The sequence below is a fragment of the Chiroxiphia lanceolata genome, chromosome 4, assembly GCF_009829145.1.
Source record: "Chiroxiphia lanceolata isolate bChiLan1 chromosome 4, bChiLan1.pri, whole genome shotgun sequence".
NCBI lineage: Eukaryota > Metazoa > Chordata > Aves > Passeriformes > Pipridae > Chiroxiphia > Chiroxiphia lanceolata.
In genome coordinates, this window is record NC_045640.1 from 66,596,099 (window position 1) to 66,611,194 (window position 15,096).

Here is a 15,096-nt window from a genome sequence, read left to right on the forward strand (position 1 = left end):
ATCTATGCATTTCAATATTAACATATTTTTACCATTATGTGTGTCTACATACATGTATTAAATTATTATATACAAAATGATCGCCATGTATTTTTCACCTTGTACCGTATGGTCCATTTATGTGCAAGACTAATCCCATTCTGAAGACATATAATAACCCATTTGTCATCACTCTAATGTTTCATAGATATTTGCAATACTTTGGTTCTATTTCATTGCTAAATATGCTCATATTTTTATTACAATTTTAAGTTCCTCCTGACAGTACAGGTGTTCAGGCCTTGATCTAGTGCTCACTTCAGTAAATAAAAGCTCTCATCCACCTAAATGAAGTAGGTAAGTCCATCTTCATCATCCTTCAGAGTCAAATTGTCCTTTCTCACTACAATTCGAGTTTCTTACTGTGTTTCACCATGTGGATAGTACATGCTTTATTTTGGAAACCTTTCACTTTAAGATTAACTTTTGTAAAAATATTTTCATTTTGTAATTAAAGCACTTGCATATTTCCTTGAGAAACTATTTAATGTAAATGGAGAAAATCCATTTTCTTAATATTTTGCATTATATTTTTCTTTGTTAGTCTTGCACTATTTCTACACTTAATTCCAATGTCAGTAAAAGGAAGATTTTTGTCAGAGAACAAATAAAATATTCCTTTTCCCTTCTCAGTTGTACACACAGAGACACAAAAATAAACTGACAAGTTACTTCAGAAACAAGTATCAGAGTAATTCCCTTTTTTTTTTTTTTACCTAAGTACGTCATGGAGGAAAGAGAAGATAGAGGATGAACTGGTTAGTATTCTGTCTCATCTCAGGATTCAAAATGTTTTGAAAGCAGTGGCTACCACCAGAAGAGTGTCAACAAGTCTGATTGGAAGGGGTAGATAGAAAATTGATAAAGTACAAAAATAAAACAAACATTCAGGGACTTTTGTGTACTTTCTCCACAAATCTTGCAATACTCAGCACAAAATGATCCTAAACAGCAGTTCTGATGTAACAGCTGATCAGTTTAATAGATGGTAAGCATTTTGCCCTGTTGTGATGAGTGACATACAGGGGCCTTTTATTCCAGATGAGAACTGTATTTTTGACTATTAAAAAGGACTCATACAGACCCCCATGTTTAGACAGACTCTTAAATGTGATGGTCTATTAATTATTTAGACAAGGTAGGAAGTTGTAAAGGGTTTAATTAGATACTGTCAGAGTGCATGTGTGAGCAAAAACATATACAGAGGGTTTGACTGATGCCAGGCAGCAAAGGTCTCATATATACCCACGAAGTAGAGAGTTGATAATGGTGAAAATGATCATTAATTAAAGCACAGAACTGAAAGATGCTTATCTTGAATGTCATTAGCTACAAAGCCTGTGTGGGGTGAAGCTGAAGGGTATACATGTGAAGAGCTAATGGCCTATGGCTGGCTTCTGTAGATCCTCTCCCCGATAAGGATTTTGCTTCTGAAAGATAAGGAGTGGCAAAAGAGATAACTCATTTGATGGGCCACTTCTCAATTTGCCTTCTGACTGGGACTCCAGCAGAAAATAAATGGACGAAAGCTATAACAAATCTGGGGAAACATTTAAATGTTTTCCTATTAGAAGATTTCTTTAAATACTCGGAGTAGTAAGTGCTGTTACTTCCATAAGAGAACATGCCTTACACCGCCTAGTACCCTCAGTTATGTCTTTCATTTTCCATGCTCTGACTTGAAATGTTACAGATTTGGGAGGAAAATGTTTCCTCCACTGCAAAAACTACAAGATTATCACTTATTTTACTAAGAGGAGGATTTCAACTTTCATATACACATGAAAATAGTTATGTGTATGTTATGTGTATGTGTGTATATAAATATATGTAGCTGAATTCTGTTTTAAGTATAGCCTAACATTAATACATGCACTATTTTACACTAAAATACCTTAATGTAAAAGTGTACTCACCTGAAACAGTCTTATTACTCACAAAATTCTTGACATATAGTCCTACAACCTGTATACTTCTTTATGTATTTTCATCTATTTTTTCTGAATAATTGCACAGAACTTTAATAAGTAGTTGTCCAAAGCTTATAAGACTGGGCAGAATAGTGCATAATTGAGAGAAAGAAGTACTTATTTAAAGAGTTAACTGTTTAAAACAAAGCAAAAAACAACCCTTTCTGTGTGCTTGTGTCCACTCAAAGATGCCAAAGACCTTATTATAAAAGTAAATAACATTGAATCGACTATTAGGCAGACAGCAAGCTACTTGCTGAACCCAAGTGTGACATGATTATTCAATTACTTCTATATCATTCATATATGCATCAAAATCCTCTTAGGTCCACAGAGCAATCCAATATAAAACTTCAACATTGTTTTTTTGTTTTCCACTTTTTCATGTAAAAACAAGATATTGTGTCATGTTTTCCCAAAAGACCTATAATTTCTTTTTTTCTAATTTACTTACATATCTTAAAGAAAGGAAAAGGTACAAGATAATGATGATACAAATAGTCTTTTGTGATGACTGATATAGTCCACATGCATAATCTGTAACCAAATATTAATTTCTTATTCACAGATCTATGTAGGCAGGAAAATAAGCAAAAAAACCCCTCACATTTGTTCTACCATGCTGTGGAACACAAGCTAAGATCTAATTAATTTTTTAGGGAAGTTATCAATAGGAATGCTACCAGCTATAGACAACTTGTCTCAGCAGTCCTAGGAAAGACTGTTTAATACACCAAAGAACACAGACACACATGCACGCCTCCCAGCCAGAGCAAGGAAAACATATCCATTCCTTGCTGACAGCTACTGGAGACTTACCAAAAGCAGAGGAGAGAATCATTAAGGTAGCTCCTGCCAGAGAATTGCCATGATATGAATGGCTAGCCCTTGTCAGAACTAGGTAATTAGCATCAAAATAAATACCTGAAGCATTATTCTTTCTCTTTTTAAATCAAAACCCTTGCACAGTAAAAAAATCCCAGGCAGACAGAGGTTTCAATGAACCACCCCAGGAACAAGGGACCTTTTATGTTTGCTTCCCCATTTGAAAACTAAAATATCAAGTCTTAACCAAACACATATTTATAACAGAAGTTTGGGTACAGAGACATTTTCAAAGAAAACTGAGCATTTTGACCTGGAACTGTGAGACTAACCAAAACAATTCAAGAACAAACATGTAAAGATTTTACACATCTCATATTCAATTCTGTATGAACAGCCAGCAATGTTACTGGTGGCATAACTCAACTGTAACAGCTAAAAGTAAAATGAAAGATCAGGTGGTACTTTTCTCCAAACTCATACAAGGCACAGTGCAATTTGATCCGCTGCCTACGCTGTGATTCCCTCAGGACAAAGACCTTTGTGGTTACACAAATTTCAGCACCGCTTGACCCTTGGCTCTAATGTCAATTCCCAGTCACCACTAGAAGTCCAGAAAACAGAGGACAACAATACTCCCTGGCTGCACCCCTTCGGCACAGTTGGAAGAGAGTTGTGGGGGCTGCAAGGTCATGGCACCTTGGCAGGACCACCATAGCAGCCACTCTACTACCTGGCACACGGGTGGTGCTCCACACCTTACCTTTAGCTGCCTGTGAGGCACAAAGGACCAGTTTTTAATTCAAGAAGACAGAGAGAGAAGGATTCAAGCAGCAAAACACAACAGTTAGAGGAATTTCTTTATCTTACCTATCACATCGGAGTCAAGAGTTCAGCCACCCATCCCACCTGGCACAAACTTTCTATTGCTGTTAACAGAAAAAAGCAGCTGCATGGCTGTTGCTTCACAATCCTGACTACAGGCATACAAGCCAAGCCATAATATAGCTGAAATGGATGCTTAAAGTTTGCCAGCTCGGCTGTGGAGTACATTATTTGCCCCCCTCTGGTGTTTCCTGAAATATGAAATATAGTTATGTACCCAGGGATGGATACAAATAGGTGGTTCAGCAAACAAACACTTCGTTTGAAAATGTTCTGTAAGTAAAAACTGCACAATCAATTCCTTTCCTACTTATTCAAGGACCATGGAACTATAATACATTACCAGCCCGTTCTGAGCATAAGAAAATTTCTTGGATTCATGCTGGCAGCAAGTGGCCCTGTGAGGATTTGGGTGTTCTCCCCACAGACACTTTCCTTTTTCTTCTGCTTGATCTAAATCTTATCAATTTCTACCTCCTCAAGTGAAAAACAGTCCAGCTCTCAAATGGCTTGTGATGTGTGAGATTGAGGTGGAGGGAGAATGACAGTCTGTCTGTCTCAAAACCTATTTCTGAATTCATACATGAGCCCTCATAAAAGATGTAAGAGAATTATGAAGGTAGAGAAATAATGAAAAAGGAGTCTTTTCCAAACTGGTCTCACTATCCCACCACGCTCAGATATCTGATATCCATTGTGACAGACTTTCTTCCAGATTGATGAATTTTAATTTCTGTTGCTCAAGGGTAACACTTCAGGAGCGGCACGAGTGGTCATTATATCACATACATATTAGGGTCTACCTCTCTTTAAACTAAATGCCTGAATTAATAAGGTCCTTTTCCTGTACTGTGCTGCCATACTGGCAAATACTTTCTGACTGGGTAAAACTAAAGTATAAAAAAGTGCTTTCCCAGCTGTCTTGTGAAGTCAAGATCAGAGAACAGCATGCAGTCTTTTGATATTTCATGTCGGCATGTTCATTCTCCACAGCTCTCCACATTTCCAATGGAGACCTTGTTCCTTGACAGCCTCCAACTTGACAAGGGGGCAGAAAATCTCCTACGCCAAGCACATCCCACCCCAAACAAATCACACGGCACCACCCATAGCAGAATATAAAAAAAATATGTTATTTCTACCAAGTGAAGTACAGATTTAGCCTGGTCAAGGCCAATTCACTCTGTTTGATATACATGTACAAACACTTGGAATGATGCTTCAGAATTCATAACTGCACTTTTTAATGTTTTGACCCCTACAATTTTATCTGTCCTCTACTTTGAAGGCAGAGTATAATCAACACTAAATATGGGACCCGGTTTATTAATACTGGCTTTGAAAGATAGGTTTCCCTTTTGCTGAAAACAGAAATCTGGACATCTACCAAAACAACATGCACGACCTACTGGCAACAATTTAGGTTTTGTTCTTTATTGCAGAATAATAACTTTGCCATATGCTAAAAATGTTCCAGTATAAAAGACATAAAAAACCTTTAAGGGGTTTTTAGAGGAAAAATGTGACGGTATTTCTTTACAATAAACTAGCTTATTATATATCACACTTTCTATCTTTATATCAATGAATCAAAAGGCATTATGGTGCTACAGGGCTGAGTGCTGTCTGAACACTATCCCAACAGATGAACTCAAACTTCAGCACAAAAGAGAAAGATGTATGCCCATTTCATTATGCTGCAATCTCGGCGTGAGTTGTCAAGAGCAAAACTGTCAGTCAACATCACAGAGGTACTCAGAGGATTCATTTGCTTGGGTAAAATGCTGCTCTACAGTTTTCTTACACACCTTTTCAAAATGCAGCTTGGGTGTTCCAGCCCAGCAATAAGTTGGCCACATAGAAGTATGTTAACGGTGCAGGAGCTGCCAGTAATTTTACCTTCTAAGTGATCAGTCAATACTGCCTGATAAGATCACATCAGCAACAAGGTCAGCCTTTCAATATGAACCAATTTTATATCTTATTGTTTCCTAGGTAACTGACTGTGATACCAGGTGAAAGGCTGATGAAGAGCTCAAAACATGACATAAATGACAGATACCTGCAATTTAATTAGCAATCAAAAATCCGGGGACAGCTATTATTTAGTGGAAATATGTAAGTCCTATCAAGATATCTGTGGGTTCTGCTCTCCTGACAAAACAGGGGACATACTGGCAAGGGGAAGAGAAGACTCAGTTTCTATTTTTTTCCCAAATATGGAGAAAAACTCTACCCCACCCTCTGGCTGTTTTGCCAGACTGGTCTTTGCTTGAAGCTACTGCTGTGTTCCAGTCAGCTCGCTCACAGACACACAAACACACACAAAATCTGCATAGGAAATACCTCCCCAGACCTATGTTTGCTCCATCAGCAAGCTCAGTGTGTTTACCCAGATACATTTTTTCATTTAGATGAGCACTGTCATCCTTGTAGTTATGTCATGACTCAGTTTTGCAAGTGAGGAGGTAAGGGGAAGGGGGGAAAGAAAGTAAACAAGTGTACAGTGAGGAGGAAAAAAAAAATAAAATCTTTAGAAATCATTGCTAAGTAGTAGTTCTTTTAAGACAAATTAAAGTCCTGTATTAGTTAGCACTATTACACCACAAATATAGAATTTGTTCAAACTGCAGTGTCAGTTCCCTTGCATAAATAACTTATGGAGCATCTATCAAGATATATTGTTCTTGAGAAGTAGATTATGTTATTTTAAGACATAGCACCCTGACTGATTTTTTTTCAAGTATGGTTGGAGAGGCAATACTAATATTCTTGGTAAAATGCACACTCTTACTTCATGATTCCCAGATTTCTTACAATGTCTAGAAATTTGAATTACATACCAAATATTTAAAGAAATGTCTACACAACTACTTGTTTAACTTTTTGTTATTAATTCCTTAACAATATTTCATCGTAGCAGTGTTATTTTACATATTTTAAATTTTATTTCTTTTCAGGTCACATCAAGTAGCAACCAAAAAAAGTAAGCCATGTTTAATTAATGCATTTACACTGCTATTTTCTGTGTTCTCCATCTCTCTCAGAACCTGAGCTGTTGGAAAGCTTTCTTGAAAGCCAGTTTTGTAGTATGCACCAAATACTAGAAAGACAGAGATGCATTAAAATTTGAGACTGACAGACAGCTGGCTGGATTTAAAGGGATGGTAAGTAGAGTGGTGGTAGCACCTATGTGAACTTAATAGCAGAGAAGTGAGAGTCGTGGGATATCTGGGATCAGATCAGGTTCTGTCAGCCAGAAGATGACATTACAAGTTTAAGGCCATTGGGGCTCCCAGTCTGGTAAGGAGACAGAAGATTTAAAAACAGCTCTGGCTAGTGTTAAGGGAGCACAGAGTAATTTGAGCAGGCAGAAGGATTTGTAAAATTGCATCAGTTTGGGATAAAGTTCAGCCTGCTTTTCCTGGCTAGTTGAGAAATAGAGGAATGTAGTGAGAACATGTAAGTTCTTTTTTCTTTGTATCTTTTTAAAATACTCTTACGTTGGTTTCAGTTTGCACATACTCGGTATGGAACGACATTCCTATGGTTATTTAACACCATTCCTGTTCTTTGGTGCTTTGGTTTTGTTTTTCCTTACTGAACACACCAAATGAAATAACGATCTCTCCAAAGTCACCCTATGGAAAAAAGTACACGAGTGTTAAAAATCCTCTTGCAGTGGCTGATATGAAAGTGTACTGAGGAACAGAGTTTTTCATGAGGTCACCTCATTTTCTTTATCATGGAGTCATTGTTAAACTAGGTTAGTTGTATTACATCAATAATTTCAATTGCAGTGTTATCAAGGTGTGAACAAATTATTCCCCTTCTTACAGATTTATATTTCAAGGAACAGGTAAATTATATAAAACACAGAAAAAAAATGCTGGTAGAATTAATAAAAGAGATTACCACTACAATATAGTCTCCAAATAATTAATTCTACAACTTCAATATTAGAATTCATTCTCTTACATGACCCTCCAAAATCATCTCCACTGTCTGACCCTCACAGAGACTGAAAAGCCCTTCCTTTCAGTCACATATTTCACACATTCCTGCAGGATATTGAGATTTGCTTAAATTCTGCATCATTTTTTCTTGGTAACTAGTTATTTAAATTTTAAGTCTGTTACTGATGACTTTAAATAGCACTTTTTAAAGTTTCCCTTGCAGAGAGTTTGCATATGCAGACAAGTTTTTCTCAGATATTTTGCTATTACTTTAATGATTTCTTGCCATAAGTAAATTAGAGAACACCTTATTTTCCTTAAGAGCATCATATTTAATATCAGAAAGCAGCAACTAGCAAGTGCAGTGATAAGTGTAGGTCTCTATTTCACACAGTCTCACCAGTGTTCCTTGCCCCTCCTTCACACTTCAGTTTCTCTGCAGGTAGCATGACTTGACAAAAGTAAAAGAGAAATACTGAAAGAGTGCTGCTACTTACTCCTCTGTCTAAGCAGGGAAGGAATTGCTAAAGAAGTGTCAGAACTTTCCCTAGGAAGGTACTGGAGTTATTGGGAAGTGATGTCTTAAGTCTCTTTTAGTTTTTTTTATTTTGCTAATTTTTATAAGCTTTATATGTAATTATAGTAGATTTTAGAAGTAGCTATATTGTATTCCTCACCCTTTAGTTTACATATTCCTCAACTCTCTCACCCCATTCCATGCTCCCCATATCAAATATACCCCTGAATTCAGTAGAAATGTTTAGTCTTTTGTCAAGGCAAGGCCTATGCTGTTTAGAGAACACTCGTATCTTGGCCTGAACAACAGAACAGAGTCAAGAACTGGGTGACCGTGTACCCTTTGTGCTCTGAGGATGATGAGAATGAAGAAGAGGTGGTCCCAAAAAGTCGCCAGACCCAATTCCCAGGGGGGGGGCCCAGGGCAGACCAGAGCAAAGGCTATGGGATGGGCAAAACTTGGATTGGTCAAGCAGTATTATAAAATGTAACATCGCAGGCACAGCCGGCACGCATCTTGTGACATCTATGCCTTGGCACAAATTAAACCCTTTCCTTATCTCACCCTCAGTTAACTGCTCCTGAGTTTTTTCTTAGCATCAGCTGAGCTGGCATCAGAAGCCTAAAGGATAAACTTAAAAATTACTCAAGCATAAAGGATAGCATTCACTAAGAATGACAGAGATCAAAGATAATGTCAGGCATGATCCCAAAACCAAATACATACTTTTATGTAATTAACACAGAGGCAAGGACATTGCTGATGATTAAAGGTAAGATGGCCAGGAGAAATACCTGATAGTGAACCTGCATCCTGATATAAGAGAAAAATTGCCAAATTAAAGTTGATCGAAGAAGGAGTAAGGAATGCTCTTAAAGAAAATAATATTATGAGGAGAAAGATAACATATAACAACAGGAAAATTGTAGATATTGTACCTCTTTTTAAGAAGGAAAAAAAAAAAAAACAACTTTACACAAGGAAATTTAAGATCATTAGTCTTATCCCAGTTGACCAAAACTTTATCCTTCAAAACTTGTATATAAAAGGCAGACATATAAGTTAATGGAAGTTTGGGAAACTTGTGTTGAAGTCTGTTGAAAATAGATTGTTCCAGACTAATGCAATAATTGTTTTATAAACAAGATAAATTTAATCTAAATTCAAATAAATTACTCTATGTCCAATATAGAACTACAACACAAATCATGAGTACAGCTGTAAAATAGAGGCTGTAGTACAAGAATTGTAAATTAGCATTAACTAAAGAAAAATAACAGTAATTTGCACTGGACTGAAAGTCGTTCAAGTACTCCTGCAAGGGTGAGTCTTGGAACTAATATAATTTGTTAACACTAAAAATTCTGTGGGAGAAAAATAGAATGGACTTTGTTAACCAGGAGAAATTACCAAAATAAAGTTGGATGTAATGTTGAGTAACTCATGGAAAAGATGGGAGCAGTTAAACTGATGATATTCAGACAAAGTGCAAGATCTTTTATTCACCAGTACAAAGAATATCTAGTTTTAGATATGAATTATTTGGAAGTGACAAAGGAAGACAGACTTAGGTTTCTTTTTCAGACTGATTGACTGAGCTATTAATTCAGTGTAACTGTGGAAGAAACAAATACAGTCTTGTAGGGTGGCAGCTGATGTATTCCCATTTTATAAAGTATCATTAATGTCATGGTACAAAAGCCCTTGCAAATCAAAACAGCTTAAAACAGTGACATCTACCCTGCCCATAGCACTGAGATAATGAAAACATGCCTCTTAGAAAGCAGAGAACTTAGTTGACTACTATACTGTCACTTTTCAATGAGTAACAAACTCGTTAAAACTAAAGATGATAAGGCAGCATACTCCTCTGCCTGAAGAAATTCCTCACATCAACCAGAGAACAGAAATGAAGTTATGTTATGAAGTAAAAGCTTCAGCCAACAGAAGGCAACTGGACAAAGTTAACCCATTGGGCTATTATGTGCCTCATGTTTAGAGTCTGCAGACAGAATTTCTAATGAAGAACCTCTACCTGAATGGCAATCCATCACCAGCTGACATATCTAATGGCCTAGAGCAAACTGCTGATTCAACGGTTCACCTTGTGTATCTCAAATGATTCTTCGTTATATTGCTTTTTTATTGTATATAAAGCTCCTGTTACATTTATGAAGATTGCATAGAGGACTTAAAAGACTACAAATATAACTTATCTAATTAGGTATTGCTTTGTTGTAAGTGTTCCATGTGTAAGCAGATCACTGTATTTTCACTGCATATTCCATTGTCTGCAGGGGCTATATGATTTGTTACCTCAAAACTCCAAAGGATTAAGACCAGCAGCCAGTTAGAATGCTACACCATGGCAAAACAAAACAGGGTTATAATAATCTTTGCAATTAACCTCTGGTACTTAAGGTGCAACTTCTTAATATCTCATATTACAGTACGCAATAATCCTTTTCTATTTCTTTATTAAAATACCCTTTTGAAAAAGACACAACTTTACCATGGCCTGGCAACAGGTGTATTCTTTCTACTTACAAAAGGGAAAACCAGCACAATATTTTCTGATTTTTACACAAATGTTTTGAAGCCTTTCTTTCTGCTGTACCATGACAGTAGCTTCTTGTTTTTCAACATCTGCTACCTCAGGATGGGAAACAAACATATGAACACAATTTTATCATTTGGATTTCCATCACTTTCTATCCTCCCACGTGTGCATTTCTCAGCAAGTTCTCAGAGCTCAATCCTTTTGCAAAAGCTACCAGCCTGAAAAAAGCTTTGTCTCAGTCACCATAGGAAAATAGGGAATCAAAGTAGAAAAGCTGGCCGAAGTTGCAGCCACAAGCTTGACTTTCTGTAGGTTCTGCATATTTGTCTGGATCCTCTCTTAGAATCCAGCTGGGATAGGCTGGCATGATGCCATCTGAAGTACTGAGGTATCATTTTTCAGAAATCAATTAAAACCTCCTTCTCTAACAGCAGCAAGAAGCACAAGCTCAACTTGGAAAGTCCTAACACTGAATTTGCATGATCTCTTAATTTAATTCTGTGTAATTACAACACAGTCTTTCCAAATATCTCTCTTTCTTACCTAATTATAGCACTGAATAGGAAATCTCACAGCAGTCCAGGAACAGACAGGGGAAAAGGAACTGAGGGTTTAATCACCAACCTAAAGGCAAAAGCAGTACGTTATGCAGTATGATTTTGAAAGTAGTTCTGCTGATTCCCTGTCAGGGGTTAGATACCCGCAGTCAGGCTTATCTATGGGATAAATCAGTACACTTCAGTGGAGATACACTTGGGAAGAATTTGGCCTGTTTTAAGCCATAATTTAAAACTGAAAATTCATCCTGGAGACATCCAGAGAATTTTAGTTTCTATCATTTTATGCAGTCTTTTTCAGCATCTTCTTTAAGACATGAAGGTAATGGGCAGACTTGAAAGACATGCATTCTAGATGTAACCTAACAACATGGACATGTACATAGATCTGAGTGTTTCTCTATGACCTTTTTTCCTCTGACAATACCTCTTAAAACTTTGGAAAATACAGCATTATTTATCAGTTAAATCAGTATACTGATTGAAAAAGTAATTCTTGTACCACTGTATTTGCACTTTTTAAGTAATCACACTATTATTTTTCATTTTAATATATCTGACACATCAGGTGTGGTATGTGATATGTGGAATATTTTACAAAGTTTGACTGAAGAGGGATGGAGAAAAGAATGATTTTCCTTTTTTTTACATGGTATTTTGGCATCAGCTTTCACCTTAAAAAAATTGAACATCATGAACTCACAGAGCTTTTAAGGAAAAACAATAAACAATAGGACAAATTTTTAATAACACTGACTGGAGACCTTCTGCATGCTTGCTTGTTACTCATCAGTGATACATAGTAAATACTCCAATATCAGGACTACTGTGGGGAGCAGAACTCAGAAATAAGCTTCAGTAAAAAGTAAGGACAAGATCTGAACCTCAGAAATGTCAAAGTGAACATATACTGTGACCAGTTTCAAGATCTGTAAGGGATTGAGATAGCGTGCAGGAAAAATCTTTTGTGCTATTATGTCCTTAAGAAAGTAAATTATCACTTTTTGCCTGAAAGAAGTTGGTACTGAGAAGGACTCTTCCTAAGTTATCATTACCAGAAGTGTTTTTACCCTTTCCTCCTCTTCCTTGCACAGCAAGTACTACTCCATCTGCAGCTGTTGGGCTGCTTCAGTGTCCAGAAAACTGCCTGCAGCCCCCAGAAAAGGTTTTCTTGCCAATGACCTGGCTTTAATCCTCTTCATCCCATTTCCACCGCAAATAAGCCTGCAGCTGAAATTAAGTAAAACCAATTTTACCTGATAAAAAGCAGGAAAAGAGACCTGCAGGACAGGGCTTGTCCCCAGTGCACATTATTAAAATCAGTTATAGCATCTGAAGGGAAGGAGGCCTGCAAGTGAAAAAGGCAGATGCACATCTCAGATTTGTTTTCCTCAGTGTTCGAAGGGAGAAAGCTCCTCGATTCCTGGTCACAGGTTACCTCTGACCTCCTCATGGAAACGTTAATGACAAAGGTGATAACACTCCATGAATACCTCGTAACCCCGAACATAACCTCTAGATTTAATTCAGCCATTCCTGCCTCTTCCACTTTCTACCGGAGTCTCGTTCAAGAGTTATGTTATCTTGGCTTATAACTTTGACCTCTGAAGGCTTGGGGCATGGAGTCAATCAATTCTTCATATTTTAGACCTACCTGAAGGAGTCTATTTCATCATGTCATTGTATTCACTTTCTGAAATACTGGCTTTGAATATTGCAAACAAGTTTTAGCCTCAAAAGTGTTATGAAAAAAATGGAGCTCTTGCAACTGTAGTCATGGTTTTCTCTTCCTTATTTTAGTTGAGGGGGTTGTGGGGCTGTGTGGGGAGGTGGTGCAGTACATGGGATGTGAACCAATAAAAAAACTCATGATACATTTAATAGTAAAACGCCAGTGTACTAGTATATACAAATAAAGAAATTCTTACTTTTTTAGCTGCCGAACTAATGCTCTCTTCTCTATTTATTCTCACATTTCATGTTTTACGTGAAGCCATAGGCAACAGGAGAAAGAGGAGGAAAGGGTACCTAACAACACGTTTGCTTATCCCTCTTACAAGTCTCTCATTATGGGTAGCCCTTATTTCCACTGTATCTATGGTTATAGGTATGAATTAGTTTAAATATCAAAGTAGGTCATTAAATAGGTAGCCAATTAGATAATCTCCATTACAGCAAAATGCTGCTGTTTAATTACCTTGTTAAAAAGCACCCCAGCACACACACCCTGAGGATAAAACCTACTATAAAAGAACAAAAAGATATTTAGCCACCACAGCTGCCAACATTCACAGGTATAGAAATGTCTTTCTCAGAGAGAATATGTAGAGTGCATTGTGAGATTTACTCTTCTTAAAGTCACAGGATTCAAAACTGCCTGACATCTGTTCTCTCGGCTACTATGGCTAAGTGCAAGAAAGCAAATGCTGGAGAGATGTGTATTGAAACAGAGGAAATCTCTCCTATCCCACTCCAAAACAAGATACTTAACACAGCAGCCACCTCTGAGCAGCCTGTAGAGAACACATCTTGCTGGACATAGATGCAGCTACTCCAGTTGCTTTCTTATCCTCATCCTCCCAAGGTACACATCTGCCTTGCCATCTCCTATATTTATATCTTCTAAAGAAGGTTTTTAGTTTTCCTCCTAATTAGGAAAACTATGCACAAGGACCCACTGACCCTTAGAAGAGCCAGTTAACTGTCAAGCTCGGAGTCTGAGGCCTAGAAGCACAATTTATTTCTTGCTATTTTTGAAATGTTGCTAAATCCAGAAACAGGAAACACCAAATGCCATCATTACTCTGTAAAACAAAATGAAGTTTGCTAAGTTTTATTTAGAACTGAATACTCTTGCAAGTGCTCCTGTAAATTTACATTACCTTAGTAGCAGAAACAACTATTCCCACTTGTTCAAGTCATCTATTAAATACAGTTTTGTGAAGATAGAGACATCATGCAGAAGGATATTTTTACAACACAACCTGGTGAAATCCATAATATCCTTATTTTTCAAACACAAAAGGACAAGATTCATAATGATGATGCTATAAATCTTTAAACACCAATCTAAAATCTTTTCCAGCTACCAAGACAACTACAATTAATATTTTCCATATGAAAACACCTTACACTATCCAGGGGAAATTCTCCCAACTAGTTTCAAACAATGTAATTTAATGAATTTCAGCAAGAGATCCAGTTTAAAGACAGGAAACAAACTCCCCAAAGTTTATTGTACTGTTGCCAAACAGTAATTCATTGGCATGCTGTCTCCAGCTAATTTGTAGGCAATCAGCAAAACTGCTTGGTGCAGCAGACATCATGATTTTTGGCACCATATAAAATGAGAGATCTTAAAAAGAGACTTAGGACTCAGGCATCATGTGTAGGATTCAGAGCAAACATAGTTGGTTATCATCATTTTAACTCTCAAATGGCATCCTGACTGCCTTCATCTGCTTTTCCAAAATGTGTGTCTTGTTTCATCTGTCAACTCTGCAGTGATTTCTTGAATACTCTAAGCCTTCTACCTATTTAGGCAACTGAATCCCAAATGGCACCAAGCTCATAACCTACAAACTATCAGCTGAACCTCTAACGTGTATGCATTTGATCCAGAGCCAATAGATGCTAATTAGAATCTCATTTGCAATAAAAGATTATCATCATATATTTTCCAAAGGATGAGAGCATCCCAAAGCCTGAACTTTCAAAGATAAAAAATAGTAAGCCTGAAAGATCTTAAAAGGTCCATTTTTTGTTTTGTTTTTCAGGAAATAACATT